This window comes from Lepisma saccharinum, chromosome 23 (genome assembly GCF_977018435.1).
Source record: "Lepisma saccharinum chromosome 23, izLepSacc3.1, whole genome shotgun sequence".
Taxonomy (NCBI): Eukaryota; Metazoa; Arthropoda; class Insecta; order Zygentoma; family Lepismatidae; genus Lepisma; species Lepisma saccharinum.
The window spans coordinates 25,840,399-25,860,529 of NC_139251.1; the positions used below are offsets into that span (position 1 = coordinate 25,840,399).

A 20,131-nucleotide genomic window follows, 5' to 3' on the forward strand; every position below is an offset into this window, starting at 1 on the left:
GCTCGGGAAGAGTTTGTGTTGGCCTGCTTTCAGTACAACATGTTTTAAACAGAAGATCGTCTCCAGGAGAACCACATCTCTCTCTCATCCACTCCGCCAATTTGTTGGTCGGTGTTTGTGAATATAATTGGGTCTACTAATATCTCCTCTACAGTCATGAGTAAATTGTAGATAAGGAGCGCTGAAGTTCCTACAAGTTAAAACTTTATCCTGTGACACGTCCTTTCCCGTTGGGAAATATTTATTTTTGTTATCTTCTGATCTCTGTAACTTGGCACCCGATTTCAGTGTTTCTTCAATAGTTGAGCCCAGTGGTTCCCAAAGTGTGCGCCGCGACTGGTTTACATGGGAGCCGCGAAATGTTCCATTATTTTCAATCCAAATATGTGCATATTTAGTACTTATTAGATACTAGCTGATTGGCCGGCGTTGCCAGGGTATTTATTTATCCCAATCTTGTATTAGACAGGAAAATAATGAATTCTAAGTACAGCGTAAAATGTAACTAATTTTAAATGTGATCGTGAATGTCACAAATTAGCTTAGCGACTCCGAAAACTATGGATTCGGCACTAATCTAGGTCATTTGTGGCATTTTATTTTTCACCCCCTCTCACCCCCCATGCCGATAGGTGATGAACTTGGAGTTGAACCGCATTGGGAGTGTCACGAAAACTGTGGATTCCATTCGCAACACAGCCTGAATGTTAGACAACCCGAGAAACACTATCGTTGTGCGGATTGCATAGAGTCACGGATGTCTGTCTGTGCGGAATTTAATATCGGTGGTTCTCGATTATTTATACATGTCACCCCTTCCCACCCCACCCCTAGGGGTGCCAGGGGTGTCCTACTCCCACAGTATTTATTTCCAGATTGTAAGTGATATGTGTACCAAGTTTGGTTGATATTGCTCCAGGCGTTCGAGAGTTATGCCGAAACAAACAAATATTCACACCCACACACATATCCATATATATATATATATATAGAAGATAAAATGTTTATGAATTTGAATATCTGTTTATTTTTTAACTTATGGCAAGGAACCTAACCGCAGTGAGTGTTGCATTGTTAGATAGGCCTACATTCTGACTTGGGCGCCGCGGAAAATTTATGGAACACTAAGGGCGCCGTGAAACGAAAAAGTCTGGGAACCCCTGGTTTAACCTATTTCTCATTATGACAAAGAAAAACAGTGACTTCCCCGTATATGTACAGTCACCGACAATAAAAATACGACCCCGTAGATCCTGAAATGCTTGCTTCCTTGCAAGGCGTTGTGTGTGTGTGTTGCCTAAAGTTTGATGCCGGCAACAGAACGGAACAGTTTCGCTTCCGGCGTCTCAGTGGGCCGTAACCCTCAAAATAACCTGCAGACTTCTACCCGGAAATTCCGTGCTTCGGTTCCGCACGTTCCCCTGCAGTAAGCGTTACACCATTTGAGTAGAGGAGGTGCACGGGTTCACCAACATCAATTGCGGTTCAGTGTTGCCAACTCACCCCAAGAATATTTCACCATATGATATTTTACAGGCGAAGCTAACCTACAAATAGGAGTTGGCAACACTGACTAGTTGCTTCTCAATGTTTTGGAAAACGTCTTAAGACAAATATCTTAATTTTTAAGAGTAAATATGCCTTCTACACCAACTCTGATTTTTTGACCTCTAAGAAAATCGCACCAAAACCTCAAAAACTCACTTTCTCTCCACGTTCCGCGTCTTATTTATTGCGCTGACGATGTTTCACAGCGCAGAAAAGCAGTGATGAGTAAATGCACTTTCTCATCCTTGAAGGATGAATGCACCTTATCGTAATCTTCCAAGTCCCGGGAACATCAATGTTTGTATATCGTGACTTTTGTAAACCTCTCTCGGGAACGATGTGCCACACACACACGCGCGCGCCTCTTATTATTTCCGTATTGTGACTCAAGCAAACAAACAAATAATTTTTTTTTATTTTTTTAAGATTCCTGGCCCCTAACCCCGCCAGGGTGCGTGGTGCCCAACCCAAAAAGGTTCTAACGGCTGTGGTTATGGATAACCACACCTCTATAGAGTTTTCACGTGTTTTTTTTTCTCTCAAACTTCCATGAAACTCTACAGAGGACCTCCGTAATGCATGCAACGTGTACTAACGACTCTAGTGTTATTTGATGTTGTAATATTTTTGGATATAGAGTTTTATTGTGAGATAGATAAAAAATAATTATGTTTATTATAATATTTTCTTGATGAAGATGGAGAATGTGTGTGTTATAAAAACTAAAGTTGCATGCTTTTTTTCCTAGTGTGTGTGCTTGATGTTCGACAGCATCTGAAACGATAAAAAAAAGAATTTTATTGTTAATTTTCTCATGTAAAAACAACAAAATTTTGTGCAAATTCTGATTGTCTCGTGCTATAGTGCAAAAACTGATGAAAAAAAAAGATATTGTAACTGATAACTAGTGAAATTGACATTGTAACTGATCTGAACTAGTGAAATTCGTATTATTATTGTGCTAGCACAAAATTCTTATTGTAACTGATTGTGCAAGAAAAAGATGTTAAAAACCTGTTAAAACTGCTCTGTGACCCTCTCGTTCTTCACGTCGTACGCGAAAGACTTCTCTGCAATCAGGATAACGCTGCACACGGTATCATCGGGCAGCGCGTCGTGGAACTCGCAGACGATCTTGATGTTGGTGCGATCGTTGACCACCACCTGTTTTCTTTTTGTGGCGTTGATGACGAACATCGGCCTGCGGATTTTGAATTCGCTGGGCGTGTAGTACACGTCCACGTTTCCCTCGGTCACGCGCTTGTAAGCCGTGTAAGCTTCGTAAAGTTTGAGGTAATCGTCTTTGGTCATGTCGAGGTTGTAATTCTCGCGCGGGAACACTTCGTTCCTACCATTTTTGAGATAAACGTTCTTGATCTTGCAGTCGTCGAACTTGCTGGAATCTTTTTCCTGGTTGTTATCGCGACCGGTTTGAAAGAGCACTACGACGAAATCTGGCATGTCGAACTGTATGTTGTTGAACTGCGTCGTCACGTCGAATTCCATGTGACTTCCCGACGCCAACTTCTGCACGCACTGGTAACCGTGAAAGTGAATCGGCACCTGCGGATTCTTCAAGATCTCCGCTTTGTACTTGAGGGCGTAGTTCGTCTCGTATTCCACGATCGGCATTCTCAATTCCATGCTCCGTATGACGCACTTGGCTGCTTCGGGTAATGTGTTGGCTATCGGCGTGCCGTCGGCGTTCAAGTTGGTGTATCGCATCAGTGCGTCGTTGTCGTTGGCTGCTCTTCGAAACGTGACGCGCAATCCTCCCTTCCACATGATCTCTTTGTAGTCGGAGAAGAATCCCGGTAGCAGACGCATGGGAAAGAGCACCGTGTGACTTCTCGTCGATATTTTCGTTCTCGCTTCGAATCCTCCCGCCTGGTAGTATGCCGCGTCTGTTTTGGATAATTTCAATGTTCCCACTGCCGTCGACGTGATGCCTGGATAATCTATTCTGTCGATGACGGTGTTGTGTTTCCTTACCTCCACCTGCGAGAACAGGTGAGGCACGAAGTTGTCCACGAGTTTCAAATTTGCATTGGGTGGAAACGCGTCTCCGCTTTCCTTCTTCACCACGTCGAATTCAAGGTAGAGGTCTGCTCTGTGAGGATGAACAAACCCGTCCCCTACGTCCACGTCGTATTCGATCTCCCTGTTCGCTTCGTTGAGATTGGCGAACGTGCGACGGTTCGGAGGGAAAGATTGCAATTCGTAACTTTCGATTTGTTCCATTTTCACTATGCGTGTTATTTATTATACGTTGATCTCCACGATGGCCGTCGTAGTGGCACCTGCGAAATCCACCACCTCTCCTTTCTCGTTCGTCACCACCAACTCTATGTCGTCTATGCGGTTGCGACATACTGGAAAATAGATCGGCGAAGGGGGCGTGTAGATGATCGGTTCCATGAATTCGGAACTTGGTTTGAACGTGGCTATGATTCCCGTCTGCTTGTGACTTCCCAGCAACTCCCCGTCCGAAGATTTAGTGATCATTCCTTCCGCCACGTTACAGTGAACGTTCAGAGTCTCTATGGCCAGAAATTTAGGAATGTTTGCTGCCGTGTGCTTGATGCCAGCTTCGAGTTTTGTGTTGTTCTCGAAACCTAAAAGTTCACCCATGGTACCCAGGTCCACGGTCTCCGTCGCCGACACGATTTCCACTCTGTGCGTGACCGAATTTTGAGAAAGGTACGTGCCTTTGGGTAACTGAGCTTGCAAAGTGGAAAGATTGTATTGGCCTGGCGTGACGACGATGTGTTCGCTTCCGACGCTAATTTTGTTGTTGTGCTGCGTGACGTTAGGTATGAGGTACATGCTGTAGAATGCACGCAGAGCTACGGATTTAGGATAGACGATGTCGTCGTGCAGCGTGAGTTTCAAGATTGAAGATTCGCTCGTGAGATGGAACACGCCCATCGTATTTAAGATTCCACAATGCTTTCTGAAAATGTTCCACCGACGGGTTATTTATTTTAGACATGTATGCGAGAACGGAAAGGCATAGGTGGCCGCAGTTAACATCGGTGAAACCTTGGATGCGTTTGTCATTGTAGTAGAGGTTGGCAACACTGAGATACTTCACCAACCTGGCAGGTGGTGTGCCACCGAACGAATCGAAAACAAATGCATTGTTATTGTCAATTTTGAGGTAGCATATCCAATGTGTACCAGGATTTTTGTAACTGTCCAGGTTGACCACGCCATACTCCTTTTTCTTCACAGCAGAGGGTAGAGAATCGGACATGAAAACACCCCTGAAGTTCCTTATTCCCAACAGTTCGATCAGAGATTCAATATCGAAGTTGGACAGGGCTTCTTCTTTTTTTATATTTCTTCAAAGCATCGAGGTTGCTTTTTTGTTTTTTGGTCATACCTTTCCCCTTCTTCTCCATAGCCAGGTTGTGACGTTTCTGTTCTTTCAATTCTGCCTTGTTCTTCTTCGAGTCGATGACGGTTTTCGCGATGGCGGCGCTTCCGCCGGCCAAACTTCCAACGGCCCCCAATGCCGCAAGAATGGCCGGGATGCTGAATATGAAACCTCCGATTTTTTGCTGTTTCCGCGAACGCTGCAAGCGTCTCAATTGAGGTGTGCTGAGAAGTAATTTCATTCCGTGTCCTTTCGTCAAGCAAGAACGTTTCTTCTCGCGTTGTTTCTTGGTGAGTAACCCATCGAGGGCACCTAGATTTTTTAGATTGGAGTATGGTATCTGGTACACGACACCCTTGGGCTTCATGTTTTTTTTCACGGTATGTTATTTATATATAAATGTTCTGAGATTTTTTTTGTGTAATTTTTTTTACGGTATGCTATTTATATATATGTATGTTCCGAGATTTTTTTTGTTTCGTGTAATTTTTTTTTCAAGGATATACCCCGCACAGCGTTGTTAAACAAATTCTATTACGTGCTTCGTTTTCTTACCAAGAAGTTCCTTTGTCCCCTTGTACACGATTCGAGTTTTGTTCTCGATTAAAATAGATAGCTTCTCGTCGGATAACATGTTAGCGTATCGATCCGGTAAAAATAGACTGTATTGTGCGTTGAGCAAGAGACGCACCTTGGGACCGTACTGGGTAGAAACGATTGAACCGGAAGTTATCGTGTAAGGTTTGTCGACTTCCAATTCCTGAATTTTTACATACTCGACTGACAAATTTAGCATTTGTTTTAATGCTTGGAGATCACTCATTTTTTTTCACTTATATCAAAGGAGAAAAATTTCAGTGTTAGAGAAATTTAATTTTTTTCACAATGTGTGTTATTTATATATACACCGAAGATTATTTTTTTTTCACGATGTGTGTTATTTTATATATATTTTTTTTTCACGAGATTTTTGTATCGAAGATTTTTTTTTGTCTGTGTTAGAGGAAGAAAGTTTGTGCTTCGGAAAACGCGATGATGTACGTGATGATATCTTCCGTCTCTTGTTTCGACTTATGCCAATCATCTGTGAATCGTCTTCTCCCCTGCCTCGCCTCGTGCAGTTCATCTAACCTATTGTTTAATTTTTCCCCTGCGGCCGAAAAAAGAGTGTCGAGATCGCCGCACCTCATGCCGCTAATCTCCCGAAGATAATCCTTGACAGCCATTTCACAAGGGATGCGAAATTCCGGCGTTGATCTCGCTATGATCAAAAGTTTTCTTATATCCTCACAATCTCTGTTTACTGCATGTTTGAATATTTTACACAGCAGTTCGTGTGGCAAGTCGGTTATACCAGACATGATGTTTTTTTTTTCTTTTACTGTATGTTATTTATATACCCCACCCAAGTTTTTGTTTTGTGTTCATGGCTATGGTGGTGCCCAGTGCCGCAACTCTTTCTCCCAGCGATGCGTCTCTGCTGACGAATCTTTCGAAAGCCGCGTGCTCTAACTTTCTGTCTGCTTCGTGACGTGCATCCAGATCGGTGCGAGTGGTGTTGTAAGCGATGTCGTGATCTTTGCATGCGGCGTCCAACGGATTCACACCCTTGTCTCCTCTCTCCAATCTTTTCTCGAGTTTGGTACCCGGTCCGCAGTACTGGTAGCCAGGTAAATGCATCTCGAAAGGTAACTTGTTGATGATGTCGTTCACGAGTCCCTTTCCTTCGGCCACGTTCCAGAATCTCGGAGGCAGCGTGTTGATGATTTTGATGAGGTACCCTATACCTTTGTCGTCGTTCGCGATGAAGTTGGAAAGTTTGGCGCTGATCATGTCCACGATGCCAACCTTCTCGTTGTAGAAATTACGATTGCCTGCATTCTCCTCTCCTGCAATAACCAACAACCTGTCTATGAGCTTGCGCACGTCGTCCACCCAAACGAATTCTTTGGGTAACGTGTTGTAGAGTTTGACGCCACTGCCTGTTTTGACCTGGTTCCAAATCGGTTTGATGAGATTTCTGTACTTCTCACCGCTTCTCGATTTCACCCTATTCTGCGAGGCGTCGTTGTTCTGGTACAAGGCATCCGTCATGATCAAAATTTCCTTGTAACTCTGGTAATCTTCGTCGGTGTAAACTTTCGGCTGCTTTTTGGCAACGAGTTCCCACAGTCCCACCGTACCCGGATACCTGTTCCAACTATCCTTCTCGCCTAAATTAACTTTAATGTCGTTGCCTTCGAAGGTCACCTTCGATTTTCCAATCTTCCAAACCACACCGCCGCCTTCGTTGCTCTCCATGCTCGGATACAATCCGAACACTTCATCCTTGTCGAATTTCCCCGTGCTCAGGTAGTCTCGTGCCAAAGGTCCCAACTCGATCTTATCCAAAGACGACGACGTGCTACCTATGGCTCGACGTCGTGCCGGTACGTCCTTCAGTTCGAACGGCGTCGAAGGAATGCTCGAAATGGGCGTGGGTACGGTGTAACTTTTAGCTGCAAGTGGTACGAGTTCGTTGATCAAATTTTTATTTTGTTCCGTGACGCCTTTAATTTCTTTACCTAGATCGCTGATGGCGTCGATCACAGGTTGATCTTGACGTTTCTTCTCTTCGTAGAATCCGCGATTCTCGGATTTCCAACCTTTGAAGCGTTTCGCGAGGTAATCGCGAAGCTTGAGATTTTCGTCTTCGATTTTTCGTTTCGTCATAACGTTATTTATACACGTCGTTTCTCACAACGTTGCAACGTTTAGAAAGTCGTTGATTTTGTTTCTGTATTTTCCGTCGTTGGGTTTTCTCGTCATGTCGATCGTCGCGAATCCGAAATCGTCACTGTTCCAACAGTGGGAGCAGCAGCGTTCCGAAAATTGATTGTAGTTCATGTCTCCGCCTACGTAGTCATCGTACGCGTGCTTGAGGTTGGTGTGATCTTGACGAAACAAACATATGAAATTAGCGTTGTCGCGTACTAACTGTTTTGGAATTTTGGAAAACGTTTGAGCTAGGAAGAAGCAATCTATTCCTTTGTGACGACCTTGCGTGAAAAAATTGCGAATTTCATTTTGATTTTCCAGGATGACATCGTCGAACACAACGACTGAATTTTCACGACAATCGTCGAGTGGTTTTATTTCCGAAGAGAACGTTGCAATGTCCAGACCATCGTACAGTTTCATCAGTTGCTGGTATTTGGATTGCTCCAAACTTTTCGAGAACACGTACAGGTGCCTGTTCTTCCAATCTAACCAATTCGGTGCGAGGAGAAAATTGTCCACAAGCAGTGTTGTTTTCCCACACCCCGAAGGACCTACGATCAGACAGCGGATGCTGTCGGGAAGCAACTCGCCGTTCCTTTTCTTCTTTCGATTTTCTGAATCAGGTAGACGTTTCACGACATTCCACGCACTCATAGAATCACTTCGTTTGAATCGATCCAAGTCGTGTCCGGAAGTCCCAGCCATTTCACCAAAAGTTTGTCGCCTCTCTTACGCAAAACTTTTTCGATAAGGTACGTGTCGGGGTATTTAGTTTTAGAGAGTTCCTCCTCGTAGAAGCGCCCCAATAAAATTTCACCGCCACTGTCCTTTATTATATACGTGTGACGGTTTCCGGGTAGAACTCGAACCACGGTAAAAAGTTCCGTGCTCCAGTTTCGTGTGAAACCCCTGTCGAACGTTCGCTTCAATTTACTGACCCTCACCTGGTCTCCAATTTTGTATTTTGATTTCTTGGTAGTCGTGGGAGTGTACTTTGGACAGTAAACTGTAGAAATTAAACGCCGCTCGTCGGACTTGGTAACGTCAGCTGGCTTCATGCCTATCGTTCTGTGTACCGCATCATTATAGGTATCGACGAGTTCCGGCAGAATGTCGACCCATTTGTAATTTCCCCGAAGCGTGAATCGTTTCCACATGTGTGTTTTCAAGGTTCGATTAAATCTTTCCACATCTTTGATGTGACTGAAAGTCGAATAATGTCGAATGTCATGTTTTTGAATAAACTTTTGGAATACGGCGTTGTAAAATTCTTTACCGTTGTCTGTTTGCAAAAACCGTGGTCGTCTGCCGCCGCTTTCGCGAAAAATTGTCTTGAATGCTTCCGTGACGCATGTTCCCGTTTTGGCTTTCAAAGGTAGAGCCCATGCGAATTTCGAAAACGTGTCTATGACGGTGAGGAAGTACTTGTTGCCCTTGTTCAATTTATGTACGTTTTTCAAATTGCCACTACTCATCTCCACGAGGTCACTTTGCCAGAGGTCATCGATGCCCTTGGTCACCACCGCCAAACGTTCGTAGTTGCGGCGTGCAGGTTTATGCAATTCTTGGACGATGGCTTGCCTAGACATTTTTTTAGAGATTACGTTTGAAGAGAAGCACGAGCGTGATGGGATTCAAAGAGGGTGGCACCTCACCTGTGTTTTGAATGATCAGCTTATCGCCGGCACTCACGTCGAAAACGGTAAGATCTTCGTCTTCGTGTATTTCATATACGTTGCGCGTTTCGTTCCAACGTGCCAGAGGAATGTTTCCTGCTTTCTGGACACCACGATTCGATATCAAGGTCATGGTAGGAACGCTAGCTTTTCTGCCGTGAGACCAGTACGAAAATTCATTTATCTGAATCGTGCCATCGAGGAGAAACTTGTAGTACGGATGATAAGGATGTAACATGTACAGTTTGTTACCTTCGACGAACGTGGAGATTCTCTGTTGATTGGGTACGCTGTTGATTTCGATGGCTTGCAGAGAATGCAGTTTGGCGAATTTAGTATCGACGCTAACGAGGTTGCTGTGAAGCTGTCCCAGTGTATTTTGTACGGGCAACAAATGTTCGACTATGGTATCCGTTCCTGTAGAAAATGACGGTTTGATTTTCACTTCCACGTTCAACTGCTTGTAGTTTTCGTTGAGTTCTTGCAACTTTGCACCGAAAGAGGCCAGCGTCGATTCCTGCGTGGATTCCAGCACTCCAACTTGATCCCTGATGTTGACGACAATACTCTGAAGGTTCTCGACTTGATTTAATTTCGAGCTCTTCTCGGTGAGATCGTTCACGATGCTTCGCATCTCTGTAAACTGCGTGTGAAGATCGGCGACGCTCTGCGAAGTGGGCAGCGTCGACACCAGCGAAGCAAGTTCGTCTCGAATCTGTTCCACGTTCGCTGTTTCTGTTTCCAGTCGTTTCAGCATACGTGATATGTTCCTTTTCAAAGCGTGCAATTCTTTGGAGGTGGGGAGATTGGCCACCCTACTCTCGAGATCGCTCAACGAACTTTTGATGTCGCTCGAATCGGATAGTGCCGTTACCGCCGTTTTCAATTTTTCCAAATCTTCGCTCGAAGGCACGCTCGTCCGTAACGATTCCAAGTCACCCTGTATGTTGTCCAGCACGTGATGAAAATGAGCAAGATTGGATTCGACGTTCAAATTTTCTAAATATTCGATCTTCTGCTGAACCGTGCTTAACGTGTCTTGAATGCTCGTCAACGCGTTCGCTTCAGCGTGAATATTTTTAATTTCTTCGTTGATCAACTCCAGAGACGCCTGAAGCGTAGCGATAGTGGTTTGAATGTGTTCGAAATCTTGATAAGCCTCCAATTGAATTTTTATGTTCGCGACGCTTTTACCGATGACCTGCAGTTCGTCCGACGATGGTAGGTTCGTCATTGTATCTTCCAAAGTCTGTAACTTGGATTTAATTTCTTCCAACGTGCCGGTGAATTCTTCTTGTAATTTGGAAACGACGACATGCAAGCGTTCTACATCAATATCCTTCACGACGGTTTGAAGTTCAGAGAAATTCTTTTCGATTGCAGAAGTTCGTTCTTCGATTTCGAGTTTCAATTTTTCCAAATCTTCATTTTTCGATTGAAATTGCTGTAATTTGGCCAAATCATTTTGAAGCGAATCCACGCTCAACTGTATATTTTGAACGCTGTCGTAAGAAGGTACGTCGACATAATTTTTTATGAGCGTTTTCAGTTCGGAATCGATTTTCAGAATGGGGTCGAGACATTGCGTTTGGAGCGTAGCGATCTCGGACTCTAAACTTTTGTTTAAGGTCTCCTGGAAAGCGATCAAATCGCTCCTCAACTTTTTAATTCGGACGTCGAGCATGAGAATCTCTTCTGCGTGGTCTACACGCTTGGAGTTGCCGAAAATGTCGTTAGGCATTTTTGGTTAACGGTTATTTATAATAGGATAGACGATTCGTAATTCTACGAAGAGAGGAACGAGTTTGTTGTAATCTCCCAGGAGTTGAACGTAAAGATAATCTCCTGCGGAAACATCGTACGTAATGTTAGAAAGCATCTTGTCGTGCTTGATTCGAAAAATATTCTTGCCGGTAGATATTTTGATTTCGCCTACGTTTTCCGGATTCGTGGTGATTTGAAGTTTTCCATCGATCGGAATTTTGTAAAAATGTAAATTGTTGTTGAAGACGTAAAAAGTTTTGCCGACGTCTTCATCCAATTTCGTCCAAATGCTGTTGAGGTGAATGATCAACAGACCGTTGAGTTTAGGTAACACGGAAGGTAAGACTTCATGATCTGGTATGGACGGTGCAGTTTCCATGATGGTCTGCTTTCTGTATCCGAACAAGTTCATAGGCATGGTTATTTTTTTATTTTTGTACGTGCAAGATTTTTTGTCATTTTCAAATTTTTGGTTTGATGTTAGGTTCACTTTTTTTTCAAATTTTTGGTTTGATGTTTGGTTTACTTTTTTTTGTCATTTTCAATTATTTTTTTTGTTTGATGTTAGGTTCACTTTTTTTATGGACATTTGTTACATTTTTTTTCATCTCTCAAACGATTGTGTCCCCATGGGAGTGTGTGGATTCCACACTCGAGGACGCACCTCTTGTCGTCGTTGGGATCCAGGGCAATCTTCCTCACCTTGTTGGTGGTCAACACATGGTCGACGCTCTGGATGCGCTGTTCCGCTCTTAGAACCGACGACCTGGTCTTGAGACAACCCACGAAGTCCTCGAATGTGAGATGCTCCCGAACCACCTGTCTGCCGACACCCTTGGCCTTCTTGGTAACACTGCCCTCGGCTTTGATGGTATAGGCCTTGGCGCGAAGACCTGCAAACTCAAGAATCACGTCTCCGTCCTTCTCATCTTTGAGTTTGCCAGGCACCTTCTTGTTGCGGGCCAGGATATCGTACTGGTTGGGCTGGGGATAGCCCGAGGTGTCGAAGAGGTTAACCAAAGATGGAGCTGTGGCTATATCCCCGTATGCGTCGGCTGTGCGAACGTGGTACACTAAGCTGTCCGTGTCCGTGTAGAGAAGCGAGATGTTGTGGCCGTAGTGTGGACGTAATATGCCGTAGTACGTCTCGAACATGTGGAGCTTGCTCAGATCCAGAACCGTGGCTCCAACGTAGATGGGCTTGGTGAGCCTCACCAAACCTTGATTCATGTGAATCAGAGCCAGCTGCTCGTTGTAGATTGTTCGAGACTTGAACAATGGACTCGCGACAAGCTGACGACATCGCTCTTTCCTCGTCACCAATTTTATGTCCACGCGATTCCGTACATTCTCCATGGTCTTGCCAAACACCGCATTATTCATGAGCTTGAAGAAATCCTTATCAAGCTCGGACGTGGCTGCGGTGCGGTATTCAGTGTTGACTTCAATATATGGACGCAACCATGGAGAATGCTCGAACTTGAGGATGCGGTGAACTGCATGGACCGTGACCCCTCGCTGCATCAACCACTGGAGATTCTGGTAGTGAAGGACGTAATTCTTCTTGGGTTCGAAATCCATGACGAGCTTCGTCTGGTTGGAATCGGGTGGACACTTGAACTCGGGTGCAGGGGGAAGATCGCAGAACAAATCCTGCAGCTTCTCGGAGAACTCAAGGTCCACCTCGGCGAAGAACCCATGTTCCGAATCGTCGAAACCTTCAACGTCAAATTTGGTAGGATCAGCCCACTCGAACCCTCTAAAAGGGAGTGGCTGCATCATGGAGTGCCCGTACAAGTTATTCACGTCCGTGTGCATGATGTAGCTCGACGGTTGGGTGGAGTCGTAGCCAGTAGCCATGTGATGGTTGTTGGCGCGCGCGTGCCGTTGCGACACCTGGACCATTCCACCCCGCACGGCGCGTTCCACAAACAGCACCATGTCCACGTCCGAAAGAAGCTCCAGCTTGATTTTCGTCACCAGAAACATGGCTGACCACGCCAGTCCGGGGAGACTATAGAAGTAGGCGGGGTCCAGCTTGTAGATGGTCTTCGCAGTTGCACGAAACGCCTGGATCACATCAGCAAGGAGCGTCACATCAAGTTTGAGGTAGGCGTCGTGGTAGTCTCCGAGAGTTCGACAACCTAGCTCGCGCCACATGGACTGGGCGTGGTGATATTCTTCGTCGGTGATGTTCGAGCCTCGTAGCTGACTGTAGAACTTCGCCTGGGGAGGTAGCGACGTCTCCGCAAACTTGGTAGAGTCGGTGACGTATTCGTAGGGGTAGACCCCCTTACGCCTGAAGAGACCGGCGTCCAAGTTTGGAAAATTTGCAGAGGTAATGAGCATTTGCTCGTCGCTGAGCTTTTTCGCCAGGGCATCGAGGCTGGCCGGGAGGAACCTCAGGGAGTCGAGGAAGCGAAGCTCGACGGTAGAGCGTGATTCTGGGATTCGAACCCACTTGCTCACACTGATGTAACGCTCCTCGTTCTGGGCCAGAACATTGATTCCCTCGTTGTCGTACCCAAGATGCTTGATAAGGTGGTGAAAGTCGTATCCTGAGCCATTGTGAAAAAACACAGGGATGAAGCGCGGGTCCCAGGCCATGCGGTTGCAATCATTGCACCAAGGACCAATGTACCTACCGTTAAAGTGATCGTGGTGATGAACTTTACGGTTTTTGGCGGCGTACTCCTCGACGCAAACAGGACAAGCGATGGCCTCGTCGTGTCTACGTTGATCGTCGGGGGACAGTGGGAGCATAGACTTGGGGGCCAACAATACCTTCCCTATCTCGATGGCCTCGACAACCATCCTTTCGAGGAAGTGTTTGGCTGCGTCGGGACCACGGTACACGTAGGGCTCGGGGGCGATGTGTTGGTCTCGTCGCACCACAACGTATGCGAAACTGGATGCCTCGTGGAGTTGGTAAGGGGTGGTGGAAGAAACTTCAGGATCGGGATCGCAAGTGGACAGGGGTTTGAGGAAGGCCTCGAAATCCGCGATGATGATAGCGGGGTGCTCTACCATGGCACCGTGCATGTGGAAACGCTCCACAGTGCCAGGTTCGGGCAAGTCTGCCACCCCCGGTTCGTTGGCATTGCAGTAGAGCTTGTGGTTAGCGAGCTTCTCGGCAGCGATGTTGGGACCTCTGATGCGTTGATAATCCTGCTGTTTTTGATTACGAAATATAGACAAGCACCTGCGACAAACTTCTATGTGGGTTTTGTCTTTGCTCCGTTGGCTCGAAACAAGCCGAGAGAGCGAGCGAATGAGGGTGTAGTGATGGCGAGTTTCATCCTTGATGAGCAGAAGGTGAATTTCCTGCGCACCGTTGTCGTCTACGTCGCTCACCCGGATGGGGTACACCACATTTTCGTCAGTGAGGCCATAAACGTTGATGGCCAACCGAGCGTTGTGTGTACGGGCCTCGAACTTGCGAATGTCCGAGACCTCCACCGGGTAGTCGATCACAGCCATCGCATCTTCCAGCTCTGGCTCGTAGGGTAGGTAGTGGTTAACTCGGTGTGGTTGTTTTTTCCAGTGGACAGGGTGCAACGCTGCAAGCACCGACCAAACAAAGCACTTGGCGTCACTGTTCTGAATGTTCAGGACGGCCTTCTTTGCCGCAATGGCAGGTGGTAAGGGGGCGTAGCTGGAGGCGGAGAGAGGCACAAACTTGCAAAGTTTGACGCGCAGTTCGTGAGGCTCACCACACAGCGAACCCCCCGAGCCCTTGGCTTGATGTTCTTCTTGCTTTGCCACCAACTCCTCGACAAACTTGTTGTAGATGACCTTGAGGTTGTCGACATCCGCCAGATGCAGCGTCTTCGCCTTGGTGTTGTGGCAGAAGCTGTAAATTTCATCAGACGGCTTCTTGTACCAGCAACGAAGCGATGCGTAGAATTTGGTGGAGTGCATTGCAAGCGCATCGCCGAGGATGGAAATAATTTGGGCTTGCACGTTCTCCAAAAAACTACGCATGTCGCATGAGCCCTCCGAAGTAAGGGGAAAGTCCTCTAACAAATGCTGGAAAGCAGACTGGCTCGCTTTCGCCACATGCTTGACACGTTTGGCAGATGGTGGCGAGTCGGCTCCCGCTTTCCTCTTGGTCGAGCTGGTCGACGGTTGTGGAACAGGTGCTCCGACGACGACTTTGCATGATGTTATATGCCTTTTCAAATTATTAATAGTAATATGTTTGTCGCACCTGGGACATGGTTTTTTAGCGGTCACACGCTTACCAGGTGCGCAGGTACGACAGTGCCTTTGGAAATATTTAGTTGAAACACCAGTTTCACACGTAGGGCAAATTTGTACCGATTGCATCTTGTTGAAAAAAAATAATATTTGTGGGGTATGTTATTTTATATATATAGTAGAGTGCCACAAAATAAATGCTGTGTAATAAAAAAACCTTGGAAGGCTAATTCGCGATGGTGCTGGGTTTGGTGTGTGCTATTTATGTATATGCTACTTCTTGCTTCTTAATGAATCCTGTAAATAATTGGAAAAAAAATAATTAGGCTTGTGTATAGAAAACACAAAAATATTATGTGTACATAATTCTACCAAACAATCTTTTTTTTCTAATTCTCAGCCCTCTTGGCGTATGAAGTATAAATCATAATTTCAGAAAACAGAGTTATTTTAAGGTCGCCATTTTTTTTAAAATTAAACCATAAGCTTTGTTTATGTTTATAGTATTCGACGAGCAATAGCAGAGAGAGCAAGAATCGTTTTCCTACAACCCATAGTTTATGAATTGCAAAACATCTTAGAAATTACATCTTGAAATTTTAATCCAAGGTAACTCGAAAACAGCAGGCACTAGTCATCTTCCCTCCAATAGGTTGTAAAGTACTTCTAATTTTGTATCGAATGCTATTAAAATTTTCGAATTAGAGTAAAAACTAAGCCGGCAAATCAAGTTTCTCAAAAAAATAAAAAATTGTCTGTATTTCCGAAACTTGAGGGGGTGGAATCGATTTTATTTGCTAGTCGAATAGTTCTCGTCGAATCCTATCCAACAAACCTAAAATCATCATCCTAGCTCAATTAGGAGCCGAGAAAATCAATATCTTGGAAAACGTCTCAAGATTTTTGTCTTAAGAAAATTTTCTTGACAGACCGGAAGTAACATCTTGAGATACCGGAAGTCGACTTTCTTAAAGATTAAGATATTTGTCTTAAGACGTTTTCCAAGATATTGATTTTCTCGGCTCCTATGGGACCTAGAACCATGTAACTTTGATCTATGTATATACCAGTACTTGCTCGACCCTGTGGCCGAGTGGTTAGCACATCGCGCTGCGACGCCAAGAGTCCCGGGTTCGAATCCCGGTCGGGCTTGGTTGTTTGTGAATATCTATTTTTATCTATTTTATCACTCATCCCTATCTTCGCAAATTAGCTAACAAGTACAAAACGCGAAGTAAAATAAACTAAATCAATTAATCAATCAATATACCAGTACTTTTCCTACATGTTCACTCACCTTACAACCCACCCGATCAAAAAAAAATAAAATTTACCCCCTGCGCGCATGCGCACATGTATAAATTTAAATATAGGCACGATAATGAAACAAAATATTATTTTTTCCTCCCCCTCTCTCTCTCTGGCCAAGATTGCAAATAATTGCAGGAATAATAATACCATGATATTTTAGACTGTAGGTCCAGGTCACCCGAACCGGACAACATTTGAGTTAGTGTTTTTTAAGTCCACTTTATGTGCAGTAAGACTAATCAGAGCTAGACCTAAAGAGTTTTAAAGTGTTATCCGAACCACTTGTGCCTCCAGCGGGTATCGAACCCTTGAATACAAACCCACCTACCACTGAGCCATAGAGGAGGTCCCAGACGACATATTTGCACTACAACAAGCAAAAATAAATTCATATCTGTGCATATGGGAAGTCCAATACATAGTTGGTAATGTGTGATGTGATCAGCACCAAACATTTATTTTTTATGTATGTCCGTGTTTGCCCGACCCTGTGGCCGAGTGGTTAGCACATCGCGCTGCGACGCCAAGGGTCCCAGGTTCGAATCCCGGTCGGGCATGGTTGTTTGCGAATATCCATTCATCCATTTCATCACTTATCCCCATCTTCGCAAATTAGCCAAGAGGTACAAAACACGAAGTAAAATAAACTAAATCAATAAATCAATCATTAAGTTCCGTGTTACAATCATGAAATTACATTTTAATTAACTTTTTTTTTCTATCCATCTCTCAAATCTATATAGCCTGTTCATATTTGGCATGTCGGCCATTTTGTTTACGTAGCAAAAGAATCTCAAGCCATTATTTTTTTGCGAATGCTCGTTGTAGCCATAAGTATAATTGGATATAGTTGTCAGATTTTATTTAATTTGAGGTTTAATATCAATAAGCATACATAAAAACTAAATATTTTAAATAAATAAGATTCGAATAAGTATGTACTTCCACTAGCCTTTGCAATGGCGCAGCGGTAGCGTCGTTGCCTTGTAATCAAGAGATCTCGGGTTCGATACCCGCACAAGTGGTTCTTGAAACTGTAGGTCCAGTCCCGATTAGCCTTACTGTGCATAAAGTAGACTTAAAACATCAAATCAATCAGTACTTCCACTAGCCTCTGCGATGGTGCAGCGATAGCCTTGTAATCAAGGGTTCGATACCCGGTGGAGGCATAAGTGGTTCTTGAAATTGTAGGTCCAGTCTTGATTAGCCTTACTGTGCATAAAGTGGACTTAAAACATCAAATCAATCAGTACTTCCACTAGTCTCTGCTATGGTGCAGCAAAAAAAAAAACAATAAAAAAACATCGTTGTCTTGTAATCAAGAAATCTCGGGTTCGATACCCGGTGGAGGCACAAGTAGTTCTTGAAACTGTAGGTCCAGTCCCGATTAGCCTTACTGTGCATAAAATTGACTTGAAACATCAAATCAATCATACAGTACTTCCACTAGATAACAAAAACACGCAACTCTCCTTTTTTTTTTCTTCCCTTCCTCTAACAATTTAACACATTTATTTTTTTTGAAATATGCCCCGCACACATATTTCCTACCTACCAACAACGGCACACAGAAAAAAAAAATATTCCAGCTACCAAGATGCATGCTTCAAATATACTTATAAATTAAAGTTAACTCATGCAAGCTAAAAAAAACAAAGTTACTTACTTTTGGAAAATACTGCAGAAATGCTCTTCACTAACGTTCAAAATGAAACAGAACTTTCTCCTATAGCGTTTTAAGTTTTATACGGTTTTTCTAATGAGGTCAAAAGTAAAATATTAGCCAACGCAACGTGGACCAATAGAAATCCGAGACAATCCGCTCTAGAAGATTCTCCCCCTACATTTCAGCCACATCATTTTTGCGAGTTGTATACGTCAGTAGGGCAGGAAGTACATAACTTCCGTCGCTCCCAAGGCCTACGTATTGTTGAATTTGTGTCATTGTATCAACATTAATAGCACACGCAGAAAAGCAAGTTGTATACGTCAGTAGGGCAGGAAGTATATAACTTCCGTCGCCCCAAGGCCTACGTATTGTTGAATTTGTGTCATTGTGTCATTGTGTCAACGTTAATAGCACACGCAGAGAGAGAAAAAACAAAATTGTCATTTTTCTAGATATCCACAGGCAAAAGCATAATATTTTCAAATACGATATGACAGTCGCTTTTTTCGATAGCAAAAAAAACTAAATACAATAAGTATATATATATTTACAATATTAATGTTTATTTAACAATATCTACCTATGATAGATAGATAGATAGGTGTGTGTGTGTGTGTGGCACATCGTTCCCGAGAGAGGTTTACAAAGGTCGCGATATACAAACATTGGTGTCCCCGGGACTTGGAAGATTACGATAAGGTGCATTCATACTTCAAAAATAAAAAAGTGCATTTACTCATCACGCTGTGTCAGCGCAACAAATAAATGCGCGGAACATGATCTACCCATGATAGATAAATAGGCGCGTGTGTGTGTGTGTGGCACATCGTTCCCGAGAGAGGTTTACAAAAGTCACGATATACAAACATTGATGTTCCCGGGACTTGGAAGATTACGATAAGGTGCATTCATCCTTCAAGGATGAGAAAGTGCATTTACTCATCACTGCTTTTCTGCGCTGTGAAACATCGTCAGCGCAATAAATAAGACGCGGAACGTGGAGAGAAAGTGAGTTTTTGAGGTTTTGGTGCGATTTTCTTAGAGGTCAAAAAATCAGAGTTGGTGTAGAAGGCATATTTACTCTTAAAGATTAAGATATTTGTCTTAAGACGTTTTCCAAGACATTGAGAAGCAACTAGTCAGTGTTGCCAACTCCTATTTGTAGGTTAGCTTCGCCTGTAAAATATCATATGGTGAAATATTCTTGGGGTGAGTTGGCAACACTGAACCGCAATTGATGTTGGTGAACCCGTGCACCTCCTCTACTCATTTGATTTCAATAGACGGTGTTAAAGGCGGAGCTACTGCGGAGCATGCGCACTCGACCGGTTCCCCTCAAACATCCGGTTAAGCTGACGCTGCTACGGGCGTTAATATGAAACGGCGAAATGAAGATTCATTTACAAGGAAAAGGGGTGTCAGCTGTGTAGCATATGGTTACAAAGTTCGATGGGAATGATATTTATTGAGACAAGTATCACTTCGTAGGTTTCCGAAGCACATACCGAGAATAAACCTGTGGTACAAGTGGAACAAGAAAGGATCGGTACCCGGCTCAACACAGTTGTTTATACGACTTGAATTTTGTTACAAGCATGTGGATCTGTCTGTGGTGTTGTGCTCAAAAACACGTCTCTTTGTTAGGTTTCAGACCGAAGCGGCACCAGAGCTTCACACTGAAGTGACAAGCGACACAGGACCCCTTAGTCTATAAGCAAGCATTTACAGCGCATGGACGAGGCAACACGATGCAAGCCATTTGGAGTCTGAGCGACTCTTGCAGCTTGTCGTGTCGTTTCATGAACTGAGACTCCACGTGGAGTA

At 44.2% G+C, this 20,131-nt stretch overlaps 1 protein-coding gene across 2 annotated transcripts in view; it reads left to right on the top strand.

Annotated features, from left to right (window-relative positions):
* shakB (Innexin family member shaking B) overlaps positions 1–20,131 on the top strand; it is a 165,394-nt gene that overhangs the window by 140,218 nt on the left and 5,045 nt on the right. The window lies entirely within an intron of this gene.